The following is a 14,418-nucleotide window of genomic DNA, read 5'->3' on the forward strand; positions in this document are numbered from 1 at the left end:
TTGAATAATAAATTCTGGAAAAGCTTTTAAAAGACATATTAGTGACAATTGCAGCTGACTAGAGCTGCATAATTAATCAAAATACTATCAAAATCACAACATGGCCAAGTGCATAATCCGAATCACAGAGGGTGCTCTTTTTTTCTTGATAGAGCAAAAATGTGTGAAAAACAGCATTATAATGAGATGCTGTAGTGCTGCTTAGATGCCCTGGCATTACTGGTGAACCATATCACAATATCTGTCAGAATAATATATATGAATTTCTTTTTTTTTCTTCTTTTTTTTTACCATATCTTGCAGCCCTACAAATGGCAAATAGTTTTTTAGAAGATTATTCCAGAGTCCTCACAAAATTTTGCCATTGAGACTCATAGGAACTATCAGGTGCCAATCAAGATCCCCCATATTTTGCACCATGACCTGTATGCTGTTTTGTTTGATTTTTGTCTCTAAAAAAGATTGCTGGGAAAATTCCCAGCAATCTCAGGGATTTGGGTTGATCAACCATGATATGATTTTCATGTACATCTTACAGAACATTCTGTGAAATAGCTTTTTACTCATTCAGTAGATTTTACATTCCCAAATATATAAAATAGTACATAAGCAAAGTTAATATTAAATCTAAGGTTAAAAACTAATTTACTTAATGAAATTCATCTTTTTCAATAATCCTTTGTCTCTCTAGATCCTCTAGTCATTGAGTCTGGATATTCCTCATTTTCTTCATCCCATTTTTCAGCTATAAACCTGTCACAGTGAGACAATACAATAGAACTCCTTTGTCAAGTCATGTTGCTGTGATGGCTGAACAAATGCCTCGGCGATAACAACAAAGGATAGGGACCAAAACGAGACAGAGGAAAAAAAAAAAAAAAACACTTACTCCAGTGCCCACATTCCGCCACATTCTATGGCTTCGACTGCCACTCAAATGACGCTCTATTTGGAGCATTGCAGTGGCCACCAGCATCTATGGCGACGAACGCACCTCAGCTGTAAAATTGGGCGGGCGTGTTGACCCACGAGCTTCCGCTTTGGCTGCTGCTCCACAGTATTCAGCCACCCAACCAGATCAGAAGCAACACCGTCTCCTCCACTCATCTCACAGCAGAGAGCCTCTCTGCCCATTTCACTCAAGTGCTCACGGTCCGCAGCGCAGCGATAAGACAACCTGTTGACGTGTGGCACCTAACTCTATGTGTCATGGTCTAGAGTGTTTTTCATTCTGTGCTTGTCACTGCGGTGGGTGGCCAGTTGCCACACTTGATTGGATCTCTGAGTGGACAGAGATACTTCTGCGGTGTTGTCGAAAAGAAAATGGAAAAAGAAAAATTGTTGAGATTCACCAACAGCAGTGACTTCAGGCTGCTCTGGTACCCAAGCACAGAAGTGATGAAAGTGGACTTGTAGGCCACTGTAGACAGATGATTGGGCACAGGGACCAAAGATGAATAGTCGGTTTTACTTTCAGCTGAGTCATCTGTGAAATCTCAGACTAGCGTTGGGCGACTGGACAACTATATCGTCCATTGCCGATTGCTTTTTTTGCCCGATTTTTAGGGCAATATTTATCATTTTATTTTGCTACTGTAATAGTCTGCAGAGTGACAGCCTCAGCTCTGCACCGCGCTCTCATGCAGCAGCACAGTACACACCCACTCAGCTGACCATGAGTGCTCTGAGCTGGGTGACGAGAGGAAAACAGCCTGCAGAGTGAGGATTTATTTTGACCAAACCAATCGCTGATGGATGGGCTGACGATGATCGCTTGGAAAATTTAAGCATATCGCCCAACTCTATCTCAGACACGGCGCCTTCTTTTCTGCTCGCATGATTTGCTCTGGAAATACATTGAAGTCACCACTAATGAAAACACAAACACGAGGTAGCAGGCATTTAGGACTTCATCCCTCATCCAAGCAGGGAGACGAATCAACCGGGCTCTTATCTAAATGTTGACATTTGAACCTGAGAGTAATATCTCGAGGAATTATGGTTCTAAGCCGTCCTTAATGGTCGAGCCGATGGATCGAAATCAGCAGTCATCCTGTAGCAGCCGACTCGCTGCCCTTAGAAACACTGAGAAGTGGAGAGGCTTGATGAATAATATATCCAAAAGGGAAGGCGATATGACAGCAGGAAATTAAACACACTAATACTGGGAACGGAGGACAGGGCGATCAGGACTTAATTAAAGACTTTGAGGAGAAGAGGGCATGATTTAAGGCCAGAGATATACTACTTTCCTGCTGACATCAACGATGAGCTAAGGATTATGGGGGCATGGCAACTGGGTGTGTTTCGGGAGACCTTGTGCCCTCTTATGACTCTTGTAATGAGTTGCTATTTCGGCCGTTGGATAATTACCAGCCCCTACATGTTAACATGATGTAAGTGTCTGTAGCAGAGTCAGCAGTCGCACTTTATTTTACAGTACACTAATGAGACATAAAGAGCCAGACTTTCTATTAAAATCAGACAAAAATTGGAAATAATTGGACAGTATTAGACCCTTTATGAGACCTTTATTAGAGTTTATAGGAGGGTAATTTGGGACGCATTACAACAGAACTATAACGTAAACTAAAGTAAAATAACACATCTGCTACTTAATGTGTGAACCAAATCTAACAATGAAAGCTGAAAATTATAGAGGTAGCCTGGTAGTTTGTCTATGGATTAATGCACAGATATAATGCAAAACTGCAGGCAAATAATGTGATTTGTGTCCCTAATTGACTCCTAATAAAGTCTAATAAGGGTCTAATAAAGGCTCTAATTCTGTCTATTAAATAACATATTATTTCCAGTTTTTGTATAATCTGATACAAAACATGGCTTATTATATCTTATTTGTGTACGGTAAGGGTATAGCTGTAGCTATTATTCTATTTTTTTTCTAGTTAATATAACATACACATGGTGCAAAATACAGGTGGTCTGAGACTACTTGGTTGACAGCTGACACACACTGACAGCCTCAGCAGCAAAATTTTGGGGGGTCTCTAGTAAATCTTTTGGAAAAATTATTTGTCACTTCTAATTGTCACTAAAAATGAAAAGCTAACTATGTCCAATATTTATTATACAAAGACATGGCAAAACTTTCATTCACAAAAAATAATAATAAAAAAAAATACTGAGAAATATTGTGGTATTTCTCTCCATATATTGCTATTGAAATTTGGTTGTTTCTTGTACAGCCTGTTGCAAATCCAAATATTGTGTAGTAGTAGTAAACATACCATCACCCTGCTTTGGTATCATGGTTTCACTGAGCTACAAATATGGACTCAGTGGTCTCCATCAAGTCTGGAAAATATTGCATGTTAGAGAGAAAGCAAAGTTCATTATTTGTTAACTTTGGATTCACTTTTAGGAAACTGAATCAGAATAACAAAAAAAAAATGTGGAGGCACCAAGAGCTAACACTGTTACCTCTGCATCTACACGCAGTTGATTGTCTTGGCATGCATCCATGAAATTACGTACTTAGTCTGTGTAAGATTTCAGCATAACACTGAAGCACTAGGTAGGGTAAGCACCATCACCAATTTTGCACACTGAATATACAGCTCTTTATGTCAGTTAAGTGTATGATAAAACAAAGTGTGTCATCTTTCTAATAACACTTCTCTTGGCAATGAGCTTAATTTCACTTCACACAGACCGCTGAAGTTAAAACAGTGGAGATCTTAAAAAGGAACAAAACAGACATATTAAGGGATTTTTTTTTACAGGCAAAAACACCTCTGTTTAATTATGTGTAAGTAAGTACCTGCATCTTTCTTAGTCAAACATCTCTCTTGTTGTACAGTAGCTTTTTAATAGAGATGCACTACACATGACAGATGTTGGGGTGAACCTGACAATTGCTCAGAGAAACTGCAGGTACGATCTATTACACAAGAGAGATGAAGGAAAAGGGGAATAAAAACTCTACTACTCTCCCTCAGCTTTTAACAGCTGCATCGTACGTCTCTCTTGGGGTGGAGGGGTGGAGGGACTGGGAAAAGGTGGCCCGGGCTGTTATTCATCTTTGTTGACATGTTTATTTTTATTTACACTTTCTGTCCTGCTATTCTAGCATAATTTTATTTTGCAACCACATGTGTTGCCATGGTGAGTGTAGCCTGTGCATTATGTGACCTCCTCTAATGACTGATTTTGGGAGGCATGTGATGTTTCACAAACCTTTTTGAACATGGCAACAGATGCTGAGTGAAATCATCAAAGCAAAGAGAGGAATTCCAATGATCTTCACCCTGGATCGGAAAGTGTATCACTAGCATGTTTATATATTACATGGTGGTATATTAATAATAAATAGTAGTAATAGTAGTAGGAAAATATGAAAGAATACGTTTGAAGAATTCTACCCTGGTGCTGGATCCTGCTGTGATGCTTTTGGACGTACAAATTATAGCGTTTTTTTTTTTTTTTTCATTTCACTGATGTTTCATTTTGTCATCTGCATGTCAGGTTCTACAATTTTAATTTCGCTGAGCTCCAGTGGTGGAGCTGCACTCTTTGAAATGTTTTCATTTGAGGGAGAAATGATTTGCCATTAATACTGATTCAGGTTTTGTTAAAATCTTAATTTTTCAAAGGTGAAAGCTTGTTGCCGTGGCACTCAGTCAGGATAATTCAATAAGTTCAATAAGTTCTCATTAACATTTCAAGATATTCTTATGAAAGCAGACATAATGCCATTTTGAGGCTGACTCAAGAAGCAAAGAACAATCAACAAACGATGACAGCTGATGCTTATCTTTCTCATTGAACTCCCCTCCAGTTCCACATATCTTCTGTCCAACTGGTTCCCCTGTTTCTCTCCACCTTGTTCTCCTACCTTCACTCCCCCTCCTCCCATAGATAGTGGATGTAAGGTTGATAAATGGAGCTAATTGTTTTATGGCATGGCTGGCCTGATGCTGGCAGCGCAATCAGGCTGAATGAGGAGGCCTTGGGGAGGCCATTACCCTTCCCATTGTTATAAAGGACAGGAGGACGTGGCTAGGCCAGTGCACTCTGGAGGGACTAGGTCACTGACAGAGACCCTCTAGCACTGTGCACTGTTGCAGCCTGTAAAACACACACACACACACACACACACACATACACACACACACACGTGTATCACCTCTAGAATTAAATAAAGATTTGTGCAGTTCAAATCGTCCCAATAATGACTTTCACAACATGAGGCTACATTCTTCAATGAAATAGTAGCATGGATGATTTAACCTGCTCACAGTCTCATTCACGTTTAGTAAGAAGATTTAAAGCAGGCCTCATCAATATTTTTATATTGACAATTGATCAAATGACTGATTGTAATGTGAAAGGAGTCCCTTGTAACTCTGCAGTTCCCTTAGGCAAGCTTTTTAGCATCTGTAACTGACATTTTCATTTTTACTGCCCTCAGCTTTACTAGTTTGATTCACACTCGCTGCTCTCATCAGTCTCGTTTCATAACACATTGAGTGGTCGTCACATAATAAGAAATTTACCCGTGGTTCACTGCAAGGTAGGTGCAGACGCTTGTAGAAGCAAAGTGCGGGACTGTATGTTATATCTGCCTGGCAAACAAACAGCTAAGCTAACGAGCAAGTTTGTGAACTGTATTCACAAATCCTGTAGCCCCATCTGACTACTGATATTTCGCCATGCATTTTTTTACTGGGGAGATCGTGTTGTTTTTAATGTTGTATTATAGAGTTTGGGTAACTCTGAAACAATTTTATTTCATCACTTTATCTACTTCCCCTGCTTGTGTATGGCACGTCTGGCTACGTCATCACATACAGCTGTAATCTCACTGGTTACGCTTTGAAAGGTCATCAGCAGCCGGTGTCAAAGTTGACATAATTTGACCTTTGAGCCCAGTGCTTAGCGGCAGTTTCGAGCAGTGTACTGCACTAAGGGTAGCATCTCCGCCTCGTTGGATGCCAGAGGCTCTTCATAGGAAACCAACCAACCACATATTTTCAGAAAAGAAAATCAGATTATCTATCATCTTTCTCTCCAGCACCAAACAGCAGACAGACAAACTTGGCAACACAATGGTGAACAGTGTATTATTCTGCAGCTAAAAAGCAAGATATTTCCCTAAAGTGACCAGACCAGAGCTAAAAAGAGAGTGAATGTTGGACTTGGCCAGGAACACAACTCCAAATGAATGATATTGTTGCTCCATCTATTTGATGTGTAAATAAGCAACTGTGTGCTAAAACATTTGCCTTATCAGCTTCATAAGCTGACAGTATGTTTTTTGTTGGCTAAAACAAAACATCCACTCATGCAGGTTTAACTATTTCAATCAGAATGTGACATTTTGGCAAAGATTTTTCTAAATACACATGATACCAGTCCAGCATACACCTAATGATTTAAATATAATGCCAATGTTCAGTAGCAATCTTTTAAGCAGAAAGTCAGGTTGGAGTGTTGGATGGATGCACAGCACTGATATTGAATCGAATTGAATTGTTGTCTGCTTTTTTTTACTCTAATTATTATGCGTCCCTCACTCTAACCAGCCACAATTTAATTTCATATGCAGTATGTACTTACCCTATGTGAGTTCCATAAGCCATATACATGTGAATGGATGTATGTATGTATGCTTTTTCATTTCTAAGTTATATGGTCATTACTGGCAGTGGGCCCAGTTAGAATCATTACCTGCTGTCTCAGCATGAATGGCAAAGTGTGTGACAGTGGCTAGTTTCTAATCTCTGTTGGCAAATTAAACGAATCATACTGTAACTGTCTTAAAGATGTACAGTTGTACTGTAATCACCCGATTCACAAAAATTTTCATTTAGTCACATGTGGTTATCTCATTTTCCTGAATTTAAGGTTCAGATCGTCATTCTTCTACACTTTGCTACACTTATAAAGATAACACTTTGGTAGATAAGGCACCAACTTCTCAAGAAATAACCATGTAGCGCTCGGTGCAATCAAAATGACTGCTATTTTAATAATGACAGCAAGTACAAAGGGTATTGCAATTGGAGCCATTATGTCCCTGATGTGCAGACGGCTGTTCAGAATTACTTTTTTTTTTTCCACATTTCTATCAAGGGTAAAGTCAGCAGAGCAAAGGTTGTTACACACTGCAGGCATCCGTAGTGGCAGGAGGTGCATTATAGTCAGAACTGCCTGAGTTCCCATCCACTCTTTTTATGCACATGTTGAATTTCAGCCAACAGAAATCTGAAGGTAAACATCAGGTTCATAAAAAGTTCATACGCTTAACTGAGATAGAAAAGTTGCCATAGTGATAAAGAGAAGATGTGCTGAAGTGAGAGTGAAATAGTTTTTTGAATAAATGAGGCCGTGGTGGGATAGCCGGCAGTGTAAAAACATCACACATCAGCACTCATTCACCTGTTACACACCTCTTCAATGCCACCACTGCTTACCCACTCATTCATGTCTCATGAATATGATGGGACAGATAAATAGGGTAATACACCTGTAGCTCTCTCCACAACAATACAGACACAGGTCGGTTCTTTAAAAACGGGCGTTTTATTGCTTGGGCTTGTCTCTGCTACCTCCTCTCCTTCTCGCCGTCACACATACGCCGTGAGAACTATATTGTAAAGAAACAGTGCAAATAACCAAATGAGCCACAAGGCACAACGAACATGAAAATAAAAACAAATATAACATGGCGCTCAGCACCGACATGAAATGAAGAACATTTACAGTTTTAATAAGTACCTCGTTGGCCGCTTGTTGTTGAGAGAGGTTTGGTCCATGAAAATCCTTTCAAGTTACTTTAAGTTCCTTAAAGTCTCTTCAACGTCTGCTTAAGCTTCAGACGTTAACATGAATCGAACGAGAAACAGATAAGGCCTCGTGAGGCGTTCGCCTTGCGCTGTATATAGTCCCACAAAAAACTCAACCGTAGGTGCGCCACAAAGAAAACATTGGTTCCGGGCAATAAATGTACAATTTAAACAATGAACTAGAGCATATGTGCTTGCAACATTTCAGTAAATTATATTATTTTACCTTTTACACAACAGATTTCAATACATACATTTTAACCTTAATGCAAATTATTTATTTATTTATTAACTTATTTACTGTATAAAAATTCCTGACCTTCAATTATTTATTAATGTATCGTGGACACAATTTATTTGACAACACTTACACTCCCACCAAATCGCTCATTGACTTAAATGTGGGATTTTCTTATAAGCAAACATCATAAAGGAGACCAACTAAATGTTTTAAGTCTGAATGAATGCTACTTAAAGTTTGTGACTCAGCTGGCTTCAAGTAAAGTGACTATCTTGTGAATGGGCCTCTCTAGCTGGACTGATCTAGTGAGCATCCTTCCTTTTTCAAATGTAGTGTCACTAACTTGAAGCTTCAGCTTTCGTATCCTGCCGTCTACACTGGGGGTAACTTCCACAACCCTGGCAAGCTTCCACTCATTCCTTGGTGACCCGTCATCTTGAAGGATGACGATGTCGTTTACTTGTGAGTTTCGTGTTGTTCTTTGCCATTTCTGTCTTTGTTGGAGATTCAGCAAGTACTCTCTCTTCCATCTTTGCCAAAATTCATTGGCTAGGAACTGTACTCTTTTCCACCTTTTGTTTAGATAAAGATCTTCCTTACAGAACTGTCCAGGAGGTGGCAGAATAATCGATGATTTCATCGTCAGTATGTGGTTTGGAGTGAGGGGTTCTGGGCCAGTGGGGTCATGCAGATGTTCAACACTTAGTGGCCTGCTGTTGATTATAGCCATTGTTTCATAAAGAAACGTTCTCAGAGTTGTGGTGTCAAGTCTGCTTGCGGACTTGTCTAGCATGACTGTCAGAATGCTTCGAATTGTTCGAATCTGGCGCTCCCAAACTCCGCCCATATGGCTGGCTGCTGGGATGTTCAATACAAATTCACAGCCGATTGCTCGTTGACGTTCTTGATCCATTCCCTTGAGCAACTCAGAAAACACTCTCCTGGCACCCATGAAATTGGTTCCTTGATCGCACCTTAACTGGCGTACAGGTCCTCTGATAGCCACAAATGTTCGAAGTGCATTCATGAATGCATCTGTTGTCAAGTCGTCTAGTGTTTCTATATGTACTGCCCTGGAGCATAAGCAGGTAAACAGCAGTCCATATCGTTTTAATTCCTTTCTTCCTTCCTTTACAGTGAAGGGGCCAAAACAATCAATGCCACAGTATGTAAAGGGAGGGGATGCTTCTGTCCTCTCTTCCGGCAGATCTGCCATTTGCTGAACTTCCATAGTTCTTCTGTATCTCCTGCACTTAACACATTTGTAAATATGAGAAGAAACAGCACTTCCACATCCTAGGATCCATATTCCCTTTGCGCGCAACTCGTTCATGGTCATGCCTCTTCCTTGGTGGTGTACACGCTCATGATGATGTTTGATGAGCAGGGCGGACACATGAGATTTCTTGGGAAGTATTGCAGGATGTTTTACATCATGGTGCAAAGCTGACTGGGATAGCCGTCCTCCCACCCTGAGGACATTATTCTTATCTAGAAAGGCACTTAACTGGTGTAACTTGTTGTGCTTGCCCAGGGTGTCTTCTTTCTGGAGCTTAATTTTCTGGATATCTTCAGCAAAGGATTCTCCTTGCACCAGCTTAATAATGAAGATTTCTGCACCTCTTCTTTCCTCAAGGCTAGTTGTTTCATTTGTTCTTGGTTGAAGTCCTTTGAATTCTCTGACAAATCTCTTGAGCCGAGCAATGGCCCTCACAGCTCTGGACCAGTCAGAAAACTTAGCAAGATGGCTTACCATGGAGTTTGTTTCCTTTGTCTTGACTATGTGAACATGGGACTTGCGAAGCTCTGGATCAGTAGTTTCTACTTCTCCCACCATTTCCTCTTCACATGGCAGATTCTGCTGCCAAAGAAAATCAGGTCCTTTCAGCCAGTTAGACTCCTTGAGCTGGGCCGCATTCAGCCCTCTTGAGGCTTGGTCGGCTGGATTATCTTCAGACCTAACATGTCGCCACTGTTCTGGTTTTGTGCTAGATTTTATGCGTTGGATTCGGTTGGCTACAAATGTATGGAAACTCTTGGCGTCGTTATTCACATAGCCCAGAACCACCTTTGAGTCAGTCCAGTAATACTCTTGCAGGTTTTCGATCTCAAGCTCCCTTTTGATGACATCAGCATTGCGAACTGAAGTTACTGCTGACGACAACTCAAGTCTTGGGATGGTAGTTAGTTTGGTAGGGGCTACTCTTGCTTTCCCAACAACGAGAGCGCAACTGATCTGCCCTGCCTCACTGATTGCCCGGAGATATGAGCATGCACCATATCCATCAGAGCTCGCATCTGAGAAGCTGTGAAGCTCGTGTCTCATGACTTTGCCAAAGTTTGATGGGAAGTAGCTCCTTGGGATCTTCAGGGCTGCCAATTGAGGTAAGTCTCTAAGCCATGATTCCCACTGTGGTAGGATGTGCTTGGGGAGATCTTCATCCCAGCCTACTTTGTCTCTACATAGTGCCTGGAGGATCTGCTTACCGACTAATACGAAAGGGGCCACAAACCCTAATGGATCGTAGACAGAGGCAACAGTCGAGAGAACCCCTCTCCTTGTCAGTGGATTTTCCTTAACTATGATCCTAAATTGGAATTCATCTGCTTCGACACACCACTGAACTCCAAGTGCTCGCTCGATGTGAAGCTCTCCTAGAGCCATGTTCAGATCCTTCGTTTGGGCATGTTCCTCTTGTGGTATGGCAGCCACTACTTCCTTGTCATTGGACACAAACTTATGCAGCCGAAGGTTTCCTGTTCTGCATAAGGCTCTTGACTCTTCCACTAGGTGTATCGCCTCAGCGGCTGACCCTACACTCGTTAAGCCATCATCGACGTAAAAGCTTCTCTGGATGAACTTGACTGACTCTTCACTGAACCTTCCACGGCCCTGTGATGCCAGATGTTTGAATCCGAAGTTGGAGCAGCCAGGTGATGAAGCTGCTCCAAACAGGTGCACCTTCATCCTGTACACCGCGGGTTTGGAGTCCAGGTTGCCGTTGTCCCACCAGAGGAATCTTAGGTAGTCTTGGTGTTCTCTTGCAACATGAAACTGGTGAAACATTTTCTCGACATCACACATGATGGCTACTGGACCCTTTCTGAATCGACACAGCACTCCGATTAAGGTGTTGGTCAGGTCTGGTCCAGTCAAGAGGTGGTCGTTTAGACAGGTTTCTTGGAAACGAGCTGAACAATCGAAAACCACACGGATCTTCCTAGGCTTGTGTGGGTGGTAGACTCCGTGGTGCGGGATATACCATGCTGGTTGGTTATCAAGTTCAGGTTGTGGAACTTTCTCAGCGTCCCCTCGGCTTATTATGTCATTCATAAAGTGGACATAGTCCTTATAATATTGCTCATTTCTCCTTAGGCGTCGCTCTAATGAAGCGAGTCTATGAACTGCACACTGTTTGTTGTCTGGGACATTGGGTTTGTCTGTCTTGAAAGGAAGTGGGAGTTCATAGTATCCATCTTCTCTTTGTCTTATACCTTCTTTAATCTTTGACAAGAAGAGAAGGTCCTCCTGCGAGACTGGATTATCGTCTGCAGTGTGCTCTGTAAAATCAGTTTCGAGAGCCTTAATTATGTCTGTTGGATTGATCTCTTTGATTTGGGTTCTGCACACAAAATGTACTTCTCTCTTTAGCTTTGGACATGGCTGTGGAGCAGGTGTCACTTGTCGCACTATGATTCTGTGACTGACTCCTATTGCATCATTGTAGTCATTCGCTGGAATCGAGCAGCCAACAATGCTCCAGCCAAGATCTGTACGTTGGGCATACGGCTGGTTCTCTTCTCCAGACAGGACCTCTCTTGGCAGAAGGGCTTGTTGACAGTTATAGCCTATCAAGAGGCCCACTTCGCAGTCTAGTGGTGGTGGAATCTTGTCTGCCAATTGTTCCAGATGAGGCCATTTTTGAGCAGTTTCAGAAGTTGGGATGTGTGACCTGTCTGCTGGAATGAACTCTCGTGTGAAAAGTGGTGGCAACAGAATTCTTTTCTTCAAGTTGTATCCTCTCACTTGTAGATTTGTTAGTTTCTGACATGGTATGACTGTTGACCTTGTAGACATTGTGGATAGCTGCAGATTGACGTTCTCTTTGTTTGTGTCAAAGTCTTGGGCCACTTCATCCAAGATAAAGGTTGTATCGCTCTGTGTGTCTAAGAGCGCGTAGACAAGGACTTCTTGTTCTGGTTGTTTAGTGGATGAGACCCAGACTGGTACAATTGAGGATGTTTGTGTGCTTAAGCCTTCTTGTATCACTCTGTTAGTAGTTGCTGTTGCAGCTATCTCTTTAATATCCACTTTATTTCTTGCATTATCATCTCCCTTTGGAGGTGCTGATCTTTGATGTTCTTTGAACTTATCATCATGCAGACATGTTGGGTGTCGCTTCTGACACCTTTCACATGTGCTTTTATTATCACACTTCCTTGAGTGATGACCAGTCTTTAAACATCCAAAGCAAAGCTTCTCTGACTGCACAAACTTGACACGATCTTGAACTGTTTTTTCAACAAACTTTCTGCACTTGGCGAGCACGTGTCCTGTTCTTTTGCAGAAGACACATGATGGGATGCTGCCTTGTGCTGCACTTGTGGACAGTGTCTTCGCTTGAATAGTTTGGTTTCTTGGATGCTTTGGCTTTTCATTTTCCACACTCTTGAGTGCTTGTATCGAGGATATGGGATCACAAGCAAGATCAGCTTCCCTTGACAGGAAGTTTACAAAGTCTTTGAATGGTGGGTATTCAATGTTTGCTTGTCTGGTTTCCATCACCTTGCGGTTCCATCTGGATACCAGCCAGTCTGGCAATTTCAGTAGAATCCTTTGACTTTCATTGCAGTCATTAAGAACTTCCAATGCTTTAATGTGGGGCATCGCTGCCTCACAACTCTTGAGAAAGTCCACAAAGTCTCTTAGCTCACATCCATCTTTGGAGCTTATTTTTGGCCATGCATTCAGCTTGTCTCTGAAGGACTTCCCTATTATGAATGGGTCACCGAAACGTTTTTCCAGCAGTTGCCAGGCGGAGTCATATGCTGCTTCGGTGCCTAGTAGGAAGAATCCTTCGACGGCCTTCTTTGCAGCGCCACCTAGGTACCTTCGAAGGTAGTATAGTTTTTCATTCTTTGGGATGTTTTTCCTGTCTATTAACGTTTCGAAGGATAGTCGCCAGTCTTTGAACTTCAAAGGATCTCCAGTGAATAACACAGGCTCTGGTGTTGGGAGACGATTGGCACTTATAGCTTCAACGAGCACACTGACCAAATCAGAGTTGTTCTGCACTTGAGGTATGGGCAATGAAATTGGTGGGGCTTGAGGTACCTGTTGCAAACCTTGGGTGCCATGGCCTTGACTTGTAACTGGTAAAGGTTGGAGAATGAATGAGTGACTTGAAGCAATGGGGGCTTGATTTGTGACTGGGGTTGATTGTGGAATGAATGGGGGGCTTGAGGCTTGGAGAACTTGAGTAGTGACTGGCAGAGACTGAGGAATGAATGATGGACTCGAGACTTGGAAAGCTTGAGTTGTGGCTGGGAGGGATTGAGGAGCAAATGGGGGACTTGGGGCTTGGAGAACTTGGGTTGTGACAGGGACAGATTGAGGAGTGAATGGGGGACTTGAGGCTTGGAGAACTTGGGTTGTGACAGGGAGAGATTGGGGAATGAATGGGGGACTTGAGGCTTGGAGAACTTGGGTTGTGACAGGGAGAGATTGGGGAATGAATGGGGGACTTGAGGCTTGGAGAACTTGAGTTTGAGGTTCTCCGGCTGGCTCACTGTCATCCAGCAAGTCATTCATTTCAAGATTTTCTTCAACTCGATCATACACTTTTACTCGAGCTCTTGCAGCATTCAACTTCTTCACTTCTTCCAGACGTTCAAGTTTTCTACGCTTGTCTTCCATTGCTTGTTGTCTGGCTAGGTTCTCAGATTCGAACTGTGCTAGCTGTTGTTTATGTTCAGCCTCTAGCCTTTGAAGCTCTATTGCTTCTCTTTCTTGGTCATCTAGCACTGCCAAAACTTCCCTGGATGCGGCAGCTTCAGCTGCAGCCTCATTTCTTTTGACTGAGTAGATGCTGGAGCTGGTTGAACCACGTTTTGATTGATGGGTCCGTGATCTTGACAAGGAACCTGTTGAGTCCAAGATGGATCCAACATCAGGCCAAGGTTCTTCCTCTTCACTTGTTGTATGTCCTGTAAGTTGCCTTTCTGCCTTTCGAATGATGAATCCTGTAAGCGATATGCATGAGTCAACTCTTCGTCGCAGGTCTGGTTCAGGAGTTTGTATTTGACGCAACTCTTCATAAATTATCTTTACATCAGAGCAGGTGCTATCTATGTTCCCTATCAACT

Source organism: Lutjanus erythropterus, chromosome 13 (assembly GCF_056507025.1).
Source record: "Lutjanus erythropterus isolate fLutEry1 chromosome 13, fLutEry1.hap2, whole genome shotgun sequence".
NCBI lineage: Eukaryota > Metazoa > Chordata > Actinopteri > Lutjaniformes > Lutjanidae > Lutjanus > Lutjanus erythropterus.